This window comes from Lepidothrix coronata, unplaced genomic scaffold (assembly GCF_001604755.1).
Source record: "Lepidothrix coronata isolate B3197 unplaced genomic scaffold, Lepidothrix_coronata-1.0 Scaffold80, whole genome shotgun sequence".
Lineage (NCBI taxonomy): Eukaryota > Metazoa > Chordata > Aves > Passeriformes > Pipridae > Lepidothrix > Lepidothrix coronata.
The window spans coordinates 2,956,999-2,969,139 of NW_016690260.1; the positions used below are offsets into that span (position 1 = coordinate 2,956,999).

General features: G+C 45.5%; 1 protein-coding gene across 5 annotated transcripts in view; it reads right to left on the reverse strand.

Annotated features, from left to right (window-relative positions):
- Window positions 1–12,141, reverse strand: part of KIAA1462 (KIAA1462 ortholog) — a 60,399-nt gene that overhangs the window by 22,055 nt on the left and 26,203 nt on the right. For 2 of the 5 annotated variants that reach the window (XM_017820267.1, XM_017820263.1), the window contains exon 1: window positions 6,541–6,621. The exons of 2 other annotated variants lie outside the window; for them this stretch is intronic. The gene's annotated coding sequence lies outside the window, so the exon portion shown is untranslated. Of the gene's footprint in view, window positions 1–6,540; window positions 6,622–12,141 lie in introns of those variants that run through there. One more of the 5 variants, XM_017820265.1, reaches the window with a different exon arrangement.

Below are 12,141 nucleotides of genomic sequence, written 5' to 3' on the forward strand. Positions count from 1 at the left end.
AAACATATTATCTAACTTCAAACAAAAGGGGGAAGGAGACAGATCTGGGGTATCATAGACCAAACAGCCTTGCTTTGATACCAAATCAGACAAATTATTATTCAATCCACTTGTAAATGCTTATAACACGTGTTGATTTATCCTGGAGCAGGAGGGAGCAGGTGTGCAATCCAGGAAATTTCCCTCTCCCTGCTTCCCACCTTGCACTGCAACTGCACCCCCCCCCCATGATAAAGTCATGAGAAAACAGAAAATACAGACTTGTCAAGAACAAATTAAGTCTAATCTATTTAATTTTCTTCTTTGACAGAGCTGGGAGCAGAGTAACTACGGAAGAAAAAACAGTAGAAGTCACACATTGGAATGAGGAAAGCTTTTGATGGGTTCATGTGATAGTCTTATATGCAAACCAGGTGAATACAACTGAGGTATAATTTACTCTGGGCAGGTATACAAATGCTTCAAATCTGTACTCAAGGAATAGTTAGTAAATTCAATGTCAACCTGAAAAGACACATAAGGGCTGTGCCTGGGGTCTTGCTCTATTTGGTATTTCCATTAATGACTTGTAAATTAGAAGGAAGATTACAATTACAAATATGTAGGGAGTGCTGTGAGCATTTTCAGGGATTGCAATTAGAATAAAATCTTCATAAATTAGAGACCCAGTCTGAAATGAATGATTGAGATTCAATAGAGGCAGGTGTAAAAAACCATGCTGAAGAACAAGGATGCAATGCAAAAGTACGAAATGGAGCGGTACAGCTGGGGCTCTGGGGCTAGAGCTACAAAGACAGAAGACATCATTTGACTCAATGATCTTACAGACCTTTTCCAACCTTAACAATTCCACAATTTTATGGTAAGAGCAGTGCAGGGCTTGGTACACACAGCTGAATATGCTTGGAGACATATCAAGAGAAGCATCACATGTCACGCTCTTTACTCCTCTCAGCCCTATATCCAGTTTGGGCCCTACCTCAAGCAAGATGCTGCTCACTGCCACTTACTCACAGGAATGATAAAAAGCTTAGCCAAATGTGACCCTTAGAGAAGAGAGTACAAGAAGTGAGCTTGTTTAGTTGAAAGAAGGGGGAAGAGGAATGAGGGTGAGAGAATGAGAGATGATAAGTTTTAAATATGTCAGGCTGCTAAAAGGCAGTGACAATCTTGTCCTTCTCACTGCAGATGTGGAAAACCAAAGGGACTGGCTTAGCAGGCAGCAAGGGAGATTTAGGTTAGATATTAGGAGGAACTGTCTAGCCATAACAATAGTTATCCACTGTTTATGCTGGGAGTCTGTGAATCTCCATCAACACAGGTTTTCAAGAACAGCCTCAACAAAGATCTATCAGAAATGGTGCAGATGAAGCAGATCCTACCCTCAGAACCAAGGGTGTGGGATGGAAACTAAACTTTTTGATATTCCCCCTTTCTCTCCCCCCCAAAAAGTTATTGTTTTGTTGGCGTGCCCCACACATTACCACGAAAATCAGAACTCTTATGTACAAGTCTCCCAGTCTTATAAAGAGCCACATCACCTGAATTACAATGTGGCTTTCCCCCTCCCCCACTAAAACTGTCCTTGCATCCCCTTTCCCAACATCCTCTGCATTGCAGGGAAGAGTGAGGGGCGTGCCAAGGGGAAGCAGGCCTGGCACAGGGGTAGGAACAGAAACTTTCCTCTCCTCCAGGGATGGGAGGGATAGGAAGCCTGAGACACAAGAGACACACCAGTGCTCAGGAAGGTTTCTGAGCAGAGAAGAAGCAGCAGATGAGCTGAGTGGAGGCACCAGAACAGGGTCCTGACCAAAGGACTCATATCAGATCACAGGTATGCACCAAGCAAAGCTTCAAGAAAGTTCCCATTACAGTCAAAGTACACTGTACTAAAGGCTTCAAAGCAGCTACTTCTAAATGCATAATCATTTCTACATGGAAGGAAGATGTGCCAAAGTCACTTCTGGAAGATAAGCCAACTTTATGCTGGCTCTGCATGTCTTCCCAGGCCAGTCTCTCCCATTCATCTCAAAGAATATAAAAAGAAATCTGTGAATTTTTGAGTTTAACCCTCATTACCTGTGGGCAGGAGAGTTCACATTTTTTCTCTAACACAAAGATTCGCAGACAGTGAAAATTACAGCTCACATCCTCTTTGCATTCTTTGAGCAAAAAGAAATCACTGAGGAACCATGCCAGAGAATAAATTAATGATATGATGTGTCTCAAATAAAATTAGGAAGCGGGGAGGATGAGAGGAGCAAGTCTTAAGAGTTTCTTTAACTCTCAGAAGGTAGTCATTCCTGTCTTGTATCTCACCCATGCACATACATGTGCAAACCCACTACCACAGCATGAGAGAGAGTGCAGAGCATCTCCTGGGGGAGACCTTAGCAAGTACTCTCCAGGTGCTGCCAGCCCCATTTGTTAGGAGATTTCACAGTTTGCTTTCTCAGATTTGCCAAGAAAAAATGGTAGAGAGCTAGATTATTTTTTTTAAATTAATGTGGGTGTTTGAGTATTGGGTTCACACAATGCTGAAAAACATGTCTGACTGTGCATGGATGGGAGTCAGTATCCAAAATAAGTTTGATTTTTAAATATTTCACGGACCAATCCATCCCCAACTGAACACTGATTCGCTGGGGCTCATAAGCATCCAAAGGCATAACAGGGAGAGAGGATACATCCAAGAATGCACAGATACCGCTGTTTGTATTAGCTGGTTTTCAAAATGTCAACAGCTTGCTTCCACTGATGACAGAACAGCACATTACTCCACTGAAATTGGTCCAGATTTTTTTCAGAGAAGGAGCAATTGTAAAAGAGTACTCACTGCTACTCTCTGCTCCAGATATAACCAGTCCTTACACCAATTGGCAGCATATGGTGTATTTTCTCAAATGACAGCTTTTGTTTGTCACAACAGGAGAAGAAAATAGTACATTTATTAAACAAAGCGTAACTAGTCAACTCTTTCCATCCCTGAAAGGAACTGCAGAAGTGGATATATTTTAAGACTCGGATGAACGTTTCCATGCTGTTTACAGTTATGTATGGAGAAATCCAGTCTGGTCAGACAAAGCACAGGGAATTACATTTGTCACTCATATCTTAAAATTAGGATATTATGGTCTAATCATCCCACCTAAAACACCTATGGGCAGAGTGCTAATAAGCTACTCCCACGCTAGGACTACATGGATAAGTATTATTGTTTGTATTTTTTTAATAGAAAAGCTCTCCATCTGTACAAGCCAAAAAGAAAAGGGGGGGAAAAAAGGATCTCAATAATAACTGTATTAAATCTTTCAAAGCACAATTTTTTAATAAGGGATCTATCACACAGCTGAACTTCTTTGAGGTGACAGTGACATGACTTATAGAGCCTGGGCTCTGTGATCAAAAGGATTACACGCATTAGCATCCTACTAATCACAGCAGGACAGGCCGGCCCGTCAGGCCAGGACTCATGGAGGAGTGATCCGTAAACAAACACTTTCTCCAGCTCACAGATGTGGCTGGGAGCAGAGGCGTTCCAAGGTTGGTGTGGTCTTCTCCTCTTTCAAAGAGATAAGGATTGTGTCTGCTGGAGTAAATAAATTCTCAGCATAGTCTTACACATCTGTTTGTTTACTCATTTTCAGACACCACCATCCTCTCCTGTGTGTTATCCCTTCTATATTACCCTTGTACGTATAATCAAATGCCCTCTCTTCTGGTTTGACCCTCTGCTTCTTCCTGTATTAAGACGCCTTTGATCTTTCTTGGATCTGTGTGTCCTGACTAGTAGTCTCTGCAGGATCTCTCCCCAACCCCTTGCTCTACCAGAAAATAAATGCCAAAATAGCATTTTTATGCATTAGCATAAAAAAAATAAGACAGATATTTGAGAAGCCTACACACAAGCGGTGCTGTGCTGTCGAGGCACTGTGCGTGCTGGGCAGGGCTGCCCCACCAGTAAGGTAAGCCCAGGCTGGTGAAAGGTGACCCAGCTGCTGAGCACAGATAAGTCCCCTGGACCAACAAGGTGAGCAGCCATCATCACAATCGGGGAAGACAGACCACCCTGAAATTTCAGAAACGAGCTGTTCATTCTTCCCCCTTCATCACGTTCTTGGTGACTTGCAGGGCCCCCTCAGCACTTCCAAAAAGCAGAACCCAGCCTTTAACTTTTGTCTTTTTCTCAACTAGCTGAGATTTCAGAACGCCTTCCCTTGCCCCACCATTTGAGATGGTCTAAGTTATGGCTGACAAGTTCTATTAATATCCTAACTGTAATACTCTTAGGCAAAGAGGCTGCTGCTGCTTTTTGTTCCCTGCAGGCACTGCCAATACCAGAACTGAGGGTTATTTCTAGGTAGATGCGAAAAGATGCCATCAGTTCACATAGAGACCTTAACAATCTCATCGCGTCTGCTGAAAGGCTGACCAACTCCTTCCTTCATAGCTGGAACTGGTGAGTAAGTTTCCCCAGCAAGACCAAGTCCACTGGCTCTTGAAACAAAGCACAATAGCAAGGTTGCAGAAAGTGAGATAACCCTTTCCACTCAAGAAGTAGAAAACAACATCTGTTGAAAAACAAATAAACTGATGTAATGGCTTCAGCAAGAGACCCAGAGGATTTTAGAGATGCAGCCCGTGGATTGGTCAACACATTGTGAACAGCAAATTACAAGAGAACAATTGTTTCATACCAAGCTCTCCCACCCCTGAACTCCCTCAAGGTTAATTAAGATGGCCTCTGGCCAAATTAATTAGAAGGGAAGATTTGGGCAGGACTTTGCTATGCACTCGTAACTAGTTCCAAAGTGACCAAGAAGTTCAGAAATGCCTCACCTTCCAAACGGAATTTGCTTGGCAAAAAACAAGCTCACATGTGCCATGTCATTTCTCTGACAATCAGGAGAAACACTTAAAAGTAATGTTTCCCTAAGTAACGGCTAAGGTAGAAGAACTTTCTGCATCCTTCTCACTGAACAATATGCCCTTGTTTATTTTCTGTGTGGTTTTTAGGTCATAAGAGGCCAGTGAAATTATCCATCTAAAGAACAATATAGCACTGTAACATGCCACTCGATACTCACAGGCTGGCAGACCCTGAAAGATCAATCTTTTCCAAGAGCTAGCAAATGTATGTTGCAGCATGAAGAAATACTGAGCATCATCATAGGAAGAGAGGATGCAGAAGGGCCTAGCCTTCAAAACGAGAGACTAAATAGGTATTTTAGTTGATATTCTAATATGCCCCAACAGCACAGCTTAGGAGACTATCCTGCCTTGAGTGCCACAACCATGCCTAGCTTCTCTACCCCACAGCAGCAGTTTGCTTCAACTTCCTCCAGACTCCTGCTGCCTTCAGCATCCTTGGAAAAAGGAATAGCTGGCAGGACCACACTTTTTTTCTCCAAGTGGTACCACAGTGAGTGGTAGAACTGCAAGAGGATAGTAGGGTACAGCAGATCTAGCCTCTGTGATTACAAATCGAGTGCTGGCACAAATTAAGGCTCTTGCAGTGGCTGCATCTCTGAACTGCAGAGCCCTTCTCTGTCATTAATCTGATATTCCTTAGTCTGAAGCTAAAAGGTTGCTATTTTCCATGTGTCTGTTACCCACAAACAGCAACAGCATTTCTAGGCAGAATCGGAACTTCTGAAGTAACAATGAGAAACTGCTTCAGCTCACGCAAAGAAGTGCATTTGAATACTTTTCAGCAGGACACAATTCTCATTGTCACTAGCCAGTATTTAATGGCTTGACTGTGTGGATCAGACTGACTACTTAGAACACTTACATCGTAAGTTCACTTAAAGACATAGGCTGAAGTAACTTAACATGTAAGGTCCGTGCCATTAAAAAGCCATTATTCTCAACTGTAGACCAAATAAAAAAGAAAGGGAAAGAAGCAAAACAAACACCACCATCCTTAATAGATGCAGGAGTCCTTTGGCACAGATCCAGTGGCAGACTAAGGCCATAATTTGCAATTCTGAGGCAATTATGAAATGACATAACAGCGCAGATCTCCTTCTGACAGAACAGCTGGGTTTTTGTCTCCTTTGCAAAAGAACATGCTTTAAAACAACCACCAAAAAGGGAAAACCCCCAAAGATCCCTCTGACTGCTGTGTAAATATCGGAGTACGGATAAACACCAGGAGGGGAGGCACTTGTTTCAGACCCTGATGCCACATCCTGGCGGGTCGGTGGGAGCCGGCCCCAAGCCGCAGCCGGTGCCCCGGTCCAGGGCGCAGGGGACCACAGCGGTAAATGGAAGGGAGCGGCTCCAGCGAGCGGCACCGACTAACTTCCCTGGAACCTCTCTGCTCAGGGCGAGCTCCCGGGGGGATGTCGGCAGAGAGACGGGGGTCGCGGGGGAAAGAGAAGAACGAGCAGGTGCAAAGCGATGGGAATCCGAGGGATGTGCCCCTCGCTGCCGCGCATCGCCGCCCGCCCCGGGACACCTCCGAGCGCCGCCGTCCTCCCCCTCTCCTCCTCCTCCAGCCGCCCACCGCCCCCTCCCCGACCTGCTCGGACTCACCTCTCCGGGCGGCCGCCCTCAGACCCTGGGGTGGCGGCGGGGGCCGCCGCGCTGAGCGGCCACGGCAGCCGGGAGGCGCCGAGCCCGCGGCGGGGCGGGACCGGGCGGGACCGGGCGGGACGGGCTGGACGCACCGCCCGCCCCCCGCGCCCCCGCCCGCCCGGCCCGGCCCGCCCGGGCGGCCCCGCGGGCAGCGCCGCGGTGGGGGCTGTGCGGGGTGGGTTGTCTTCTCCCGAAAGTTGGACGGGCACCTCCTGCCCCTTCTCTGTCCGCATCTGAGCTGATCCCACGGCTCATCTGAGATGAGCGGCATCAACTTTCTCAGCACAAGGAAAATCTGCAGAAGGGATCCATCAAGGATGGAGAGGGACAAGAAGAGACCCCTCCAAAACTTGGTGTTCCTGCCGGCGCCCAGACGTGCGCCCAAAGGGCTTGTCCTCAACATGATTTTCAAGCATTTTTGAAGCATTGCTTCTTGCCTGCTTCCCCACCTCTCCCCTCTCCATAATTTATTCAGCCTCTAGAAACAGGTGAATAATATGCAGATCTGTTTTGGTTTAATGACATTCTCAAAAAGAGTGTGTTTGTGAATCATTTACTTCAGTAATTGCTTGGGCCCATCAGTTGCTCACCATGTCTTAATTGACTTTTACCCCAGGCTATCAATGCGCTTTACGCATGTTCATAAATCGAGTCCTATTCAATATGTGTTCTAGTTAATAGTGAGAAAACAAGGGCAGTAAAGTTACACGATGAGTCCAAGGTCATAGGAGAAGTCTGTAGGAGAGCCTAGAACTACATACAGGTTTCCTGGTGCCCTGGTTTTGCAGGGCTCTGGGAGTAATTGTCATTGACCTGCTTTTCTACGGACATCTCCTTTTGTCTTCTAGCAGTGAGGATCTGAGCCTGCAGCTGCTGACACATGATGTAGCCACCAAGGACAATGCCACCAGCAGCAGGGAGACCTTCACCAAGACCCCTTACACCCTGTCCCTGAAGGGTACATGTGGAGTTCTTCGTGGCTTTGCTGGCTGGAATACACCCACGTTTTCCAATGGTAAAGCCTCGTAGCTGACACAGTCAAACAGCAGAAAGTTTAGGTCTTGTCACAGAGCAGCTTCATGTGGGCGTGACAATAGCAAGGGTTTCCATCAAGGAAGCCATGCTGACACAAGTTACGGTTTATTATTTAAATATCTTGGCTCCAACAGGCAAATTGGGAGTTCTGAGTTTTTCAAATACCTGTCTCCACTGTGTTGTATGAAAAAATTTCCAGGATGATTTTCTCATCTGCATGGCTGCAGCTCTGAGCTGTTTGCTCTCCTTGGTTGTAGGAGACAGTCCTGTTTACATCCCTTCTTCCTGAGCCAAAAGCTTTTGCTCCCAGTTGCATACTCATGATGCATCACACAGAGCAGGTCCTTGCTCCTGGAGCTCATGACTCCCTGTTGGGAAAGTTGCTGTGCTGGCTTTAGGGGATGGAAAGAGGTGGGGGCGACAGGCTAGACCTACCACTTTAGTGAAAGAAATTAGATCATTTACTGATAATGTCAAGGTGAAGGGAAGAGACATCTTTAAATCTTCAGGAGGTCACAGCCTGTGGAGAACATGATAAAAGCACAGAGGACAACACACCTTGGGTCTACCTCTCTGCACCTGGGGCTAATTTTTGTTACAGCTCTTCTGAGAACACTTTGTGGACTGCAAAGGGAGGTGCAGCCCTTGGAAGGAGGCACTTCTGCAGATTAGTCTGGAGTCCTGCAGTCAGTGAAGATTTCCCCTGAGCGAAGTCAAAGGGCCTTAAGCTGAAAAACAGAGCAAAAGCTCCTAAAAGAAGAAAACAATGCCAGTGCTTCTAGCTCTCCTGTTACAGAGGAAAACCTGAAAATCTGAGCTGAACATAGCTCCATAGCTGGGCACCAGAAAGCAAACATGATTTTTGAGGCAACATCAGGGATGTCTCGGGCTGGATTCACAATTAAGGACCAATGATGGCTGCTAGCCCCAATTCATGTCCAAGCGGGATTGCCCAGAGGGCTGGTGTAACACATGGAGCTGTTAGTCTGTGGTTTGGGAAGTCTGAGGGCTGTGCTCCTCAGTGTCAGCAGAGCTTTCAGGGACTCCCTTTGCTTCTGCTGCATCTTGCCCTCTGCCTGTTAGAGAGCAAACTCTTTGGGCACATGTTGCTTCACTCTGCCTTTGCTCAGTGCTTGGATCAGTGGGGATGTGGTCTCAGGTTGTACTGCAATGCAGACTGTGACTGCCAGGAGAAGGGTAAAAGTGCAGGAAAGCAGAGCAGGCAGGAATGCAATTCTGCTTTTTGAGTCAATGTGCACAACTGATGGAGCATTGCTCCTCTGCAAAGCCTACAGTCCTGAGGCCACCTAGAGATATCTCTCTCCTGGCTCTTTCCAGAGAAGGAGACCACAGTCAGACATTCTTGAGTTTAGAGTTTCAGCCTCAAAAAGGCTGAAAGAACTAAATGTGGCTGCGTGAGAAGCATACAGATGGAGTTTGTGTAAGAGAAAAGAGCACTAAAGGCACTGTCCTGCCATGTAGGACCCTTGACAGTGTGAAGGGGCAGAGCGTCATCATGGGGTAACAGAAGAGAAGTGCAAAAAAACCACAGATCAAAAGCCAACAGTGTCTTTGTGCAGCTAAGGTGGATATCCAAACAGGAGCACAGTGGGGCTGCATGAACCCAGCAAGCAGTAGAGGCATCCCCTGTGTCACAGCGGTCAGGTCCAGATCAGCATCCTGTGGGACATGGTGGAGCAGGTCCACATGCCCAGGCAAGCAGGGAACGCCAGGACTCGGCTCCTTGGGACATGAAGACCAGCGCCTGCAAGTGGCCATTAGGGACAGAAATCGTGGAAAACAGAAACACACGAACACGAGCAAGACAGGCCAGGGGGGGAAATACAGATGAATTAATGCACAGGGAAGGGAAAAGGAAAAACACAGAGACATGCTGCATGCCAGCCAGCTCTTCAGCAACAGCACTGCAGCGTGTCATCACTGTGACAAGTGAATGGGATGTCCTGCTCTGCTCGGTGCAAGTTATTGCTGCTTTATGTCTTTATAATTCTCTCTGGCCTCAAAACCTCCCTGATTGGGAGTCCTCTGTTTGTGTTTTATGTCCCATCATTAGTGTTGCTGCTCAGGGCCAGAGCTTTCCTGATATTTCTACCAAACTTTTTGCAGGCTTGGAGTCTCATTTCTGGAGGTGATCATTCATCAATGCTTTTTACAGTGAAATCAAGCAGATTTCTTCATAATTTGGTGTGGTTTGAAGTGACTAGGTGCATTAATTATTCCCCAAAAGACTGTAACAGGTTTTGTCTTAGATCCAGTTGCTGGGAAAATATTTAGGAACATATGCTGAAATCACCACATACCTGAAGTTTACCATAACTAACTAGCCACAGATGTGCTATTAAACCCCTGCTTATTTTTTCCTCTTGTCCATCCTATATGGCATGTTACAGCCATGATATATTAAACTTACTTAAAACAGATGTTAGTCATAAACAAAACAGCTATTACCTTTTTGCAAGAAAACATTCACATCGCCCATTCTGACAGTAATCACCTGTTTATATAATTGGCACCTCTTTTTAGCTTGGAACAGAGAAGCTTCGGATATTTTATTGCTGCATCAAGGGAAACGCTAAGCATTGCCATGGAGAAAGGATGTTTTCATTTGCCAGTTCTTTGGTGCTTCTTTCACTGTATTTTGACTTGGTATTTGAGGATTCTTTTCTCGAACTGCTTTATTGCTTCCTAAGCATCCCAAAGAAGCAGATGGGGTGGGTGTGTATTGAATAGAGGGAAATAGTTTACGGTGTCGAGTGGTGACCATTCTGCAAAGATGATTTAATTCACAGCAGTCAGTGTCTGTGCGAGGTGTTGGGCCACATGCTGCTGGGGAGGAGAAGGAGTGCACTGATGGAGAGTATTTTCCTTTAAATGTGAGGACTCAGCTATTGTGTCTGTTGGATCCACCTTAGAGTCCTAAAGTATGACATATGAAAGTGTGATGGAGGGAGGGAAAAATGGGGAGAAAAAGCTAAAAAAATAAAAGAATAATTAGCACAGAGGAAGCATACACCCATACCGTGTGAGTTCCTGAACATTGTGAAGACTGCTGAAAAGACTAAGAGGTGTGGCACACAAATTACCTTGCAGATTTAGCTGTTTTACATTTGGGAAAATTAGGTAGTGCTTCCAAAACTTTTGAAGTGCTAAATATTGTTAAAATAATACTTACAGCTCTTTCATTCAAGAACTTGGCTCAGGGTACTCAGCAAATAACTAATGAGTTTCTCATCATAACACCCAAGAGAAATGGGAAGTTATCACAGTAATTACCCCTGTCACCCAGCTGAGAAACAGAACAGTTAAGCCTTGTTTTTCAGGAGAGTTTCCTGAACAAAATATTTGTACAGTCGTTCAGCTGAAAAGTTCTTGAGAAGGGTTAGAAGCTCCAGCTGGCCTCCCAGCAAGGTGTCGAGGGGAGAGAGAGAGTCATCCCCAAAGGTAGGGGAAGATGAAAGGAGAATAGTTACGCAGTAGCAAAGCATATTGATGTTGGATCTATCCTATTTTTCTTAGTTTAAAATTTGAATGCTTACTACTCTAGAGAAGGCTAATCCCTACCTTCGCTTAATGAAGTAATATAGGTTTGATGCATTACGTACAAGGGTACGCAAATGGTACAATGCAGATGTTACAGCAGCTCCATCCATCTCCACAGAGCTGCCTATGGAGGCTGGGCTGTGACTGCCACATCGTTGCTCCTGCGAGTGATGTGACCTTCGCTCTCTAAGGAGCAAAGTGTCACAGACACTGGGAAGTGAGGTCATGGCTAAGAGGTGTGCAGCTGGGAAAGCACAAACAAGGTTTTAGCTTGACTTCTCTAAGAAATTAGCAAAAGCTGTGGATGCCATTAGCATCACTGCATGGACTAGTGCTGGTGGGAAACAGACTTCAAATAAGCTAAAAGAAAATCAGTGTTTGATCAGGTCTCATATGTTACGACAAGGTGTTGATAATCTTCGGGGAAAGGCCCACTTCACCATTACCTGTGAGTGCTCAGCAGCTCCAGGCCAACACTCAGCAGCCCATTAGGTCATGTTTGATGTCCAGTGTAGGTCTAGTCAAGACCCAAGCAGTGGGATCCATCCTGTCCTCCCATCACCTGTCTAGCTACAGCTCAGCACCATCCCGCTGTGACTCCAGATTTACTGTGTCAAGTTCAGATGTTGACCTGTTCGAGTTGCAGTGAAGACTGAGAGAAAACTCAGGTTACCCATAGGCATTAGCTAAAATTTTTTATTTTTTTTTCATGAAAATAATTTCAAATTTACTTTGGGGGGAAAAAAAAGCAACTTCATTTTCTAAACAGCTGCAAACATAGTAATATAATTTAACTTGCAAATGCATAATGGGTGCTGAGCAGGTCTTTATCTGGGAGAATAGAGTCTGAAATAGCAGAGAACCTGGGGGAGGAGAAGCACAAGTAGCAGGGTGATAAGTATGTGAAGTAATGTAGAAACTGTAGAGGTCATTTGGGAATGTCCCCTGCCTTTCCTGAACATA